This window comes from Mastomys coucha, unplaced genomic scaffold (genome assembly GCF_008632895.1).
Source record: "Mastomys coucha isolate ucsf_1 unplaced genomic scaffold, UCSF_Mcou_1 pScaffold20, whole genome shotgun sequence".
Taxonomy (NCBI): Eukaryota; Metazoa; Chordata; class Mammalia; order Rodentia; family Muridae; genus Mastomys; species Mastomys coucha.
In genome coordinates this window covers 125,370,707-125,380,395 of record NW_022196903.1, presented here as the reverse complement: position 1 = coordinate 125,380,395, position 9,689 = coordinate 125,370,707, and the positions used below count along the sequence as shown (strand labels likewise).

General features: G+C 42.4%; 1 protein-coding gene across 1 annotated transcript in view; it reads left to right on the top strand.

Annotated features, from left to right (window-relative positions):
- The first annotated feature begins 9,581 nt into the window (after nt 1-9,581).
- Styk1 (serine/threonine/tyrosine kinase 1) overlaps nt 9,582-9,689 on the top strand; it is a 62,141-nt gene continuing 62,033 nt past the window's right edge. Inside the window, exon 1 of the mRNA XM_031383619.1 lies at nt 9,582-9,661. The gene's annotated coding sequence lies outside the window, so the exon portion shown is untranslated. The remainder of the gene's footprint in view (nt 9,662-9,689) is intronic.

Sequence of the window (9,689 nt, the reverse complement as noted above, 5' to 3'; positions counted from 1 at the left end):
GATCAGGCTAGCTGCCTACTAGGACTGACAAGCTGTTCCTGGAACAATGACTTCTCTGGGCTTAATAAAACATGAACAATTATGTAGTCAGGATGATGTTTGAGTAGTTGTGTGTGTGTCTTCAGAAAGCATATTTTACATTCACTTCCAGTTATTTTCTTTCTCATTTCCTTCCTCTTCCTATCTACCTTCGTGTGTGCGTGTGTGTGTGTGTGTGTGTGTGTGTGTGTGATATTCCGAGTCTCATTTGGGTATTAGGGTTGGTCTCAGGAACACTGGCAACTTGCCAGTGATTATGAGACAGGAAATTTTTTTCTCCCCCAACAACTGCTTATGCATCCTCTGAACTTTAACAGGCCTTGTCTTCCACCAGACACTATCAAAAAGATAACTTCGTTAACATTTATTTGTAAGCTTGTGTGTGATTGCTGACACATGTGAAAGTTAAGAGGATTGCTTTCCTTTGATGTGGGTTCTAGAGCTAGTCCCATAGATGCCCCCCACCAATTTCCATTGTCACACTCTGCCCTCTCTAGACACCCCTTCCCCTCCCCACTTCTCCCACCCAGTTCCCTCTTCATCCACCTCCGATGACCATTTTGTTTACCATTCTGAGTGGAATCCATGCATCCTTACTTGGGACCTCCTTGTTACCCAGTTTCTTTGGGTCTGTGGACTGTAGCATGGTTATCCCACACTTTATGGCTGATGTCTACAGGGGATGATCATGTGAGCTCAGTAGGTCTCCTCACCCCTCACCCTTTTCTTGACCAGCTGATTCTGTCTGCTCATGTTTTCTGTGCTTGAGAATTTCCCCAAACCTGTCTTGTTCATACCCAACTTTTATGTCTTAAACTGGCAGAGAAAAGGAACTAACTACAGGATAGTAGTAACACAAGAGCAAGTCCTCCAGGGGTAAGGCATTCTGGTCAATTTCAGGTTGATTCTTCAAAATCTTCTACTGTGTCATTCAATTCTGTAGTAGGAGGAGTGTTGTACTAAATGTCAATTAGTTGTGGCATGATGACAGTGCTAAGTTATCCTCTATCTGTGCCTCAGTAGACCATCCAACCATCTAGGATGAGTAGTTTCTGCTTCAGTAATATAATATTACTCAGGTCTGGGGATCGACAAAGGAAACTAGGTTGCACATATTGACAGGGTTATATGAAGTCTTAATCTGAGCCCCAGCCTCTGGGAAGAGCAGACAGAATCTTAGCTCCTTTTCTGCTTTGAGATTCACCTGTAGACTCACTTAGAGCTAAATATAAGTGTATCTTAACTGATGGGAAAGTTTACGGTGGAATGGGAAGAGATGTTATCTCAGGGGTGTAGTCCCAGCTGTTGGGAGGTAGAATTTAGATTAAAGAGGATTAGGAGGTCAAGGCCAAGCTCAGCTACTACTGACCACAGAGTCTGTTTCAAAAAGACAAAACAAAGGCCAGGTCTTGAGGTAGCGAGTTCTTTTCTGTGTGTCTAGAGGAGAAAGCTGAATACAGACCAGTGGCGATATAAGTCAGAAGTAGTTTTCTTCCCTACATGACACTTGATCCAGCTGCCAGAACTGAAAGCCAAAGTGGTAATTCTTCATCTACAGACAGCTTTAGAAGGCAATGTGCTCCTTCTGCATTCCAAGGCAAAGCCCCATCATTACAAAATGTTCATTTACCTACATGTACAGACTCAATCCTCCCGTGAGTGACGCACCTCTAGAGCCCAGGACATTGACTTTAAAAGTGAGCTGTGAAAGAATTAAGTAAAAGAGGCATAGGAGGAGGAAATGTGCATCACAATTACTAGTAAGGGGATGACCAGAAAGGCATGAATGTTGGTGAGCATGTGGATGTTAAAGAAGGTAATGGAATATACAGAAAGGGCTGAGAGATGCCTCAGTGAACAACCCAGATGTCCCTCAACAGAAGAAAGGATACAGAAATGTGGTTCATTTACACAATGGAATACTGTTCAGCTATTAAAAACGAGGACATCGTGACATTTTCAGGCAAATGGATGGAACTAGAAAATTTCATTCTGAGTGAAGTAACTCAGACACAAAAGGACATACATGGTATGTACTCACCAATCAGTGGATATTAACTAAAAAGCACAAAATACCCATGATACAACTCACAGACCATATGAAGTTTAACAAGAATGAAAACCCATGTGTGGATACTTTGATCTCACTTAGAAGGGGGAACGAAATAATCACGGGGTACAGAGGGAGGGAAAGACCTTGGATTGAGAGGAAAGGGAGAAATGGGGAATGAGATCAGGTATAGGGGGAGACAGAAGAGAAGCCCAGAGGGCCAGGAGAATGAATGGAAATATGCAACTGTGGGGGTTCAGGATGGGGGGGACCTCTAGAAAGTCTCAGAGATCTAGGATGTGAGAGGCATCCAGGACTCAATGAGGATGACCTTCATTGAAATGCCCAACAGTGGGGATGGGGCCACCCACAACCTTCAAAAATTCTGACCCAGAATTGTTCCTGTCTAAAAGAAATGCAAGGACAAAAATGAATCAGAAACTGAAGGAAAGGCTATCCAGTGACTGGCCCAACTTAGGATTTATCCCACGGGCAGGCACCAAACCTGGACACTATTGCTGATGCCATACTGTGCTTGCAGACAGGAACCTAACATGGCTGTCCTCTGAGAGGCTCTACCAGCAGCTGAATGAGACAGATGCAGATACTTACACATGGAAGAGTTAAGGGAAGGATTGAGGGAGCTGAGGGAATGGCAACACCATAGAAAGACCAACTCTGTCAACTAACCTAGACCTTCCAGAGTTCCCAGAGACTAAGCCACCAAAGAGCATACATGGGCTTGTCTGTGCCTACACCCCTTACCCCGGCTCATATGTAGCAGACGATTGCCTTGTCTGGCCATAGTGGGAGAGGATGTATCTAGATCCTGTAGAGACTTGATATGCCAGGGAACGGGGATTCTGGGGAAAGGGGGTGATATGGAGGTAAGTGGGTGTCTTAGTTTAAGTTTTACTGCTGTGAACAGACACCAAGACCAAGGCAACTCTTACAAAAGCAACATTTAATCAGGGCTGGCTTACAGGTTCAGAAGTTCAGACCATTAGCATCAAGGGAGGAGCATGGCAGCATCCAGACAGGCATGGTGCAGGAGGACCTGAGAGTTCTACGTCTTCATATGAAGGCTTCTAGTAGATACTGGCTTCCAGGCAGCTAGGATGAAGATCTTAAAGCCCACACTCACCATGACACACCTACTCAAACAAAACCACACCTCCTCTTACAGAGCCACAGGTAATAGTGCCACTCCTTGGCTGAGTATATTCAAACTATCACAGTGGGTGAGGGAAGAAGGTGGGTGGATGGATGGATGGCAGAGGAGGGTGAGTGGATGGATGGTAGAGGAGGGTGGGTGGATGACAGAGGAGGGTGGGTGGATGGCAGAGGAGGGTGGGTGGATGACAGAGGAGGGTGGGTGGATGAGGGAGCCCCCTCTGGGAGACAAAAGAGAGAGGGGATGGAGTGAAGAGCTCTGGGAGGGGGGACCAGGAAGGAGGCAACATTTGGAATGTAAATAATTTAATGATAATAATTTTAAAAAGGCAAACCCCATACCTCATTGCATATCACACAAGGTCCAATCATATATGCTGACATGTAGTCTCCTGCCTGCTTGTCTCCTGCCTACATCCACTCAAGCACACTAGATGTAAACAAACTTGATTAGGGGAGTGGAAACAAGTGGCTTGTTATTTCTCAAGAACTACAACTCCCAGCATTCCAGGAAGTACTCTTCTTGGGTAAGTGGGGCTTACAGTTAATTTTGACTCTTACAAAGAACTCTGGCTGCTCTTGCAGATTAAGTAGCAGATTGCAACTATCTGTAACTCCAGTCCCAGGGGATCTGACACATTCATCTGGCCTCTGTTCACATGGTATGCAGGTATATATGCAGGCAAAATGCTTATATGCATACCATACATCTAAAAAGATATTTTAAACAAGAATTCACAGAAAAAGTGACTCAAAGTAAGAGGTGGGTGTAGTTATGTATATATGCCAGCCAGAGGATGAAGACATTCTTAAAATAAGGACTTCCTAAAGAAAAACTAATAATAATCTGAATAAATTTGTCAAAGAATTACTACTCAGTTTTTAAAAGACTGATATCAACCTAGGAGCCACTTTCTGAATTTAAAAAAAAAAAAAATCCCAGGTGTTGTTAAAAGAAAACTTTTATTAGGTGTGTGTGCATGCACATGTAGTTCTGAAGGCCAGAAGAGGGAGTTGGAGCCCCAGGAAATACATTTACAGGCAGTTGTGATCCTGTACAAATCTCTGTACATTATTGTAAGTGAAAGTTTATAGCAGCTACTTATTCTACTCATGTTGCTTCTATTTAGAAAAAGTGTGCATTTAAGCCATGATACCAGGTCCTTTATGGCAAGCATCCCTGAAATCAGAAGTAATGTGTATTTATCATGACAAAGAATGCCTGAAGACCTTTTCTTGACATTAAATTTTCTTACCCTCTGTTCTCTGGCCCTGTTTGCCTCTGTAGGGTCATTTTCTGGTTAAGTTTCCTTTGTAGATGAAATTCTTGCTTTGCTGGTACCATACACAACTTGGAATCATTTGTATCATTTCCAACAAGTAGCAACTAGTGAATGTCAGAGTATTAGACAAGCGGGTTTTTTTTTTCTACTATTTTGGATTTTTTTTCCCTCTATTAGTTCTAACACTTCTTATGGATGTGACTGTTGTTGGGAAGTTGTAACTCTTAAATACAACTGTATCTTTGGCTGTGAGGTGCCTAGATTAAACATTACTTGGGAGTACGTATATTAGCAAATTTATTTATTTATTTATTCATTCATTCATTCACTGCTTGGTTTTGCTATTGTTTAGTGGGTCTTGCTTGTTTTGAATAGGTCTCATGTAGCCAGCCTGATCTCAGACTTGTTATGTAGCCAAGATTAATCTTGAATTCTCTCTTTTTTTAAAGAGGAGTTAAGATAGGGTCTTTCTGTTTTGTAACTGTCTATGTAGACCAGACTGGCCTCAAACCAGACATCTACCTTCTGCCTCCCAGTGCTGGGATTAAAGGCATGCCTCACTATGCTCAGCTAGCCTTGAATGCTTGATATTCCTACATTAACCTCCCAAGTACTTGGAATGTGGGCATACTTCAGATTGTTGGGGTTTTGATTGTTAAAATATCACCTTTATTGTAAAGATATTCATTTTTTTCAAAAACTGTTCGCTGGCACAGTGTACTAGTAAAAGTACAGGTTTGTCTTCATATAAATGGAAAAGAAAACAAAATTTAAGTGTGAGAACTCAATATTTCACATGTGATAACAGGAAACTTCTCTGTAGCATGAATTAATACTACATACACTATTTTCATTTCAGGGTATGCTACATTTATTACTTTGATTACAAAGTAAACAACAGTGACAGCAAAGACTCACTCATTCACAAAAAAGTATGTTCACACACACACACACACACACACACACACACACACACACACACACATCTTCCACAGCCCCTGGGAAGGTTCAGTGGCTAATACAGTTTGCTCTCATAAGGACCGGAGTCAGAACCCCAACACCCGTGTTTGGCAGCTCACAACTTCCTGTAACTCCAGTTCCAAGGGATCTGATACCTTCTGGCTTCCAGAGGCACCTGCATACATATATGCTGACCCCTCAAACTAAGAAAACGGGGGTCTTCCAGACGGTTAGTCACTTCACATCATGTAAGGGACATTCTTTTCTCAGGATGTACATGACACAGACTCAACAACTGTCAATGTGCTACTGTCACTTTAATCTACAAAATTTTGAGATTTTTTTAATGAAACCTGACTTTCTTAATGGGGGTTTTATTGCTAGTAAGAGACACCAGGACCACAGCTCTTATAAAGGAAAACATTTAACTAGGGGTGGCTTACAGTCTCAGAAGTTAGACCATTATCAACATAGAGGAAAACAGCCGTGTGTAGGCAGACATGGTGCTGGAGAAGGAGCTGGGAGTTCTACAACTTGATCCTCAGATAATAGAAAGAGATTGTGTGCCAAACTCTGTCACACTGGGCGTAGCTTGAGGATAGGAGACCTCAAAGTGACACACTTCCTCCAACAAGGCCCACCTCCTAATACTGCCACTTCTTATTGGCCAAGCATTCAAATACAAGTCTAGGGGTCCATTCCTATTCTAACCACCAGCTTACTTTTATATATTCCTCCGATTTTATCTCTTCTCCCTTCTTTCTTTTCTCTTTCTTCTCCTCAATGGTTGGGGATTGAATTCCAGGATAAATCATGCTATGTAATTCTTTGTATCATCTTCCCAACTTACATATAGCTCATTAATCCAAGGACCAGGCACTTGTGAAATGCCGTATTTTATCCTTACTGTAGCCTAACCTATTTCTCTTTTACTGATAAGGAAAATATGCCTCTGAGACATTCGTAGGATGTGTGGCCTTAGGGTAATTAATGCCTGCTGCTGTGTTAATATGGGGCCAGGGAGCTGTGGGGTGGAGAGGAGCGGTCCTCGAATAGTGGGGCTGATGCATGCCCAAATCCTGGAAATCTCATCCTGAGGTGGGCAGGGGCAAGATCACTCCACTGCCCCCTTTGCCTCAAGCCTCTATGTCCTGGCAAATGTGTGCCCCGACACTTACCTCACCAGAGAATGTCACACAGCCAGTACCGTACCTAGGTTAAATTTCCTTTCCCCTTATATGGTCATGCCCAGCAGCACTTGGAATTTCTGCTCACGCAAATGAGGCATCCCTAGGTACCCTGGCCTCAGCCAATGATTTACACTAACCGCAAGAGCCTCTACTCATCCCACAGAGATTCGATTCGCCTTTGGTTTCCTCAATAAACTGAACCAGTTCTCTGAAGTTGTTCCCCAGTCTGAGTCTGTGTTCTCTTTATCCGTGCACTCACAACTGACCAAAATCCTGCCTGTACCCACCGGACCCGGCTAAGCTTCCCTCCCGTCAGTCCAGCTCACTGTGCAATGGACCCGGCTACCCAGAAGGGAAAAGCAGGCCCCGGACTGCATCCTAACATCCTTAAACTCCTTAAACTTAGTAGAAGACATTTTTTTCTTGCCAATGTGTTGAGTGGGGTGCCTTTCCTCAGGCATGTTTTTCCCAGTGGCTACTCAGGAATGAAATTTCCTTCATGCTATGGCTCTGTTGCCTTTAAAATGTGGTTTCAGGGCTGGTGAGATGGTTCAGTGGGTAAGAGCACCGACTGCTGTTCCAAAGGTCCTAAATTCAAACCCCATAACCACGTGGTGGCTCACAACCACCCGTAATGGGATCTGACGCCCTCTTCTGGTGCGTCTGAAGACAGCTACAGTGTAATTATTTATAGTAATAAATGAATCTTTGAGCCAAAGCGAGCATGGACTGAGCAAGCAGGGTCTACCAGAGTGAGTAGGGCCTACTGGAGTTGACCAGAGTGAGCAGAGGTCCTAATAATCAATTCTCAACAACCAGATGAAGGCTCACAACCATCTGTACAGCTACAATCTGTACTCATATACATAAAATAAATAAGTAATTTTTAAAAAATAAAAATAAATAAAAATAAAAAATAAAATGTGGTTTCAAACTTTCTTGTTATCCAGCCGCCAGTACACAAGGCCACTAGGGAGCCATTTTTCTTCAGATAAGGAATACATATTTCTTTTGCTAATGATATATAAGTAAGTGCTACTTACAACATCTTCATGGGGCTGGGAGAATTGTGTAAATGCACACAAACAAACAAACAAACAACAACAAAAACCCAAAACCTAGGTTATTAGATAAGCTGATTCATACAGCCTCTGCCTCAATTCCAAGGCACAAACTGCAAAGAGAAGGACCTAATTTCTTTCCTTTTTTCTTTTTCTTTTTTCTTTTGTTTTGTTTTGAGACAAGGTTTCTCTGTGTATCCCCTGCTATCCTGGGATTCACTCTGTAGACCAGGCTGGCCTGGAACTCAGAGATCCACCTGCCTCTGCCTCCCAAGTGTTGATATTAAAGGCGTGCACCACCACTGCCCAACTGAGAAGGACCTAATTTCAAACATGCTGTTTCTGCTTTATACAACCTGTCTCCCTCTTCATGCTGCTTTGTTAGTACAAGAAGGTGAGGGCCAACAAGCACAGCAGACCATAGTAAGGGCACAGTCACGGGGATACAGGATCTGAGCTCATGCTTATTTCTTCATAAATTATATGATTTTTACTTCATGAAGGATTTTCTAATCCTGTGTTTATAGAAATGACATATAACAAGTGGCACTCTAATGAGGTAAATTTTAGAATTTCCCCAGGATTATTGAATTCTTTCTCAGAAATACACACACACACACACACACACACACATACACACACACAAATATATATATGACACTAGAAAATGAAATAAGTGTAAAGTTGATAAGACAATGTGGTGAAAGGAAAAATATGCTGAAGTCAAAACTGACATAAAGCACTCTATGTGAAATATGAAACACTGTGAATAGTAAGGTGGGCTAAGAATTCAATGAGATATACAATAGTCGTACTTCTAAGTTAGAAACATTGTATCAAAGAGAGAAAATTAATTGCCTCAAAGCCTCATACAAGGACACTTTATGCTTACTCCAGAAGGGAATATAAACCAGGGATTTCTGAAATTATCTATTCTTCACACAAATAGATTCTGTGTGACTATTATGTGCCATGTATTATCTTATGTTCTGGGAATCTATCTATGAGCAAGATAAAACTGTGTTATGGAGTTAGGGAACAGAGAGGATGAATAACAAAGAATTGTTAGTATGTCTAGGAGTAGTGAGTCCCGAAATAGAGGAAGCCTGATAAGGGTGATGGATGTACCAAGATGGGGTGGTGTGGGTGGTCAGGAAAGGCATTACTACAAAAGTAACATCTGAGCCAAGACCACAGAAGTTCAGCATGTAACCCCCTCCCACCCCCAGTGCTCCAAGAGCAGCAAACCACAAAGGCGCTTGTCCAGAAATGTTTAAGTTCTTTAGAATATTCTTCTTTCACAATTTCAGATGAACATAGTGTGTTATGATTGTACCCCCAATATCTCTTATCCCCTTCTATTTCTTCTTCCCAATCAATTCTGATCTTACTTAATGTCTCTTGGTGTGTGTGCGTGGGTGAGGGGAGTACCCAATGACTGTCACTAGGGTTGCTTGCAGGAAGGTGATGAGAGGTGATTTACAGGAGTGCTGGCACCTTAACTAATGGTTATATTGGCGAAAAAAAAAAAGAAAAAGGTCTGCCTCTCTTCCAGAAGCAGTTGGCTTCCTTTAGAGTCTCAGATGTGGTTGGGTGTCCAGTTCATGGTGGAATGTTGATGGCTTATACACTCAAAGATTCTGTGAGTTCTAGAGAAAAAGATGTTACCTCCTACCTCCATCTCCCAAGGGCTGGCATTACAAGTGTGTGTCACACTATCCCCTCCCCCATTCACACTCCTACTCCCGATTTCCCTTGTCATTTACTTCTTTGGTGCTTGGCTCCTTCTCTAGGGGAATTTTAGGGACATTAGTAGGTTAATTACTTGCGATATCGCTGATTCTTTTCTCATGCAAACATCCACGGATATAAACGTTTCTCTTAGAAATCCTTTTCTACCCCAAGGTAAGCTGTGCTTTCATTTTTAATTGAC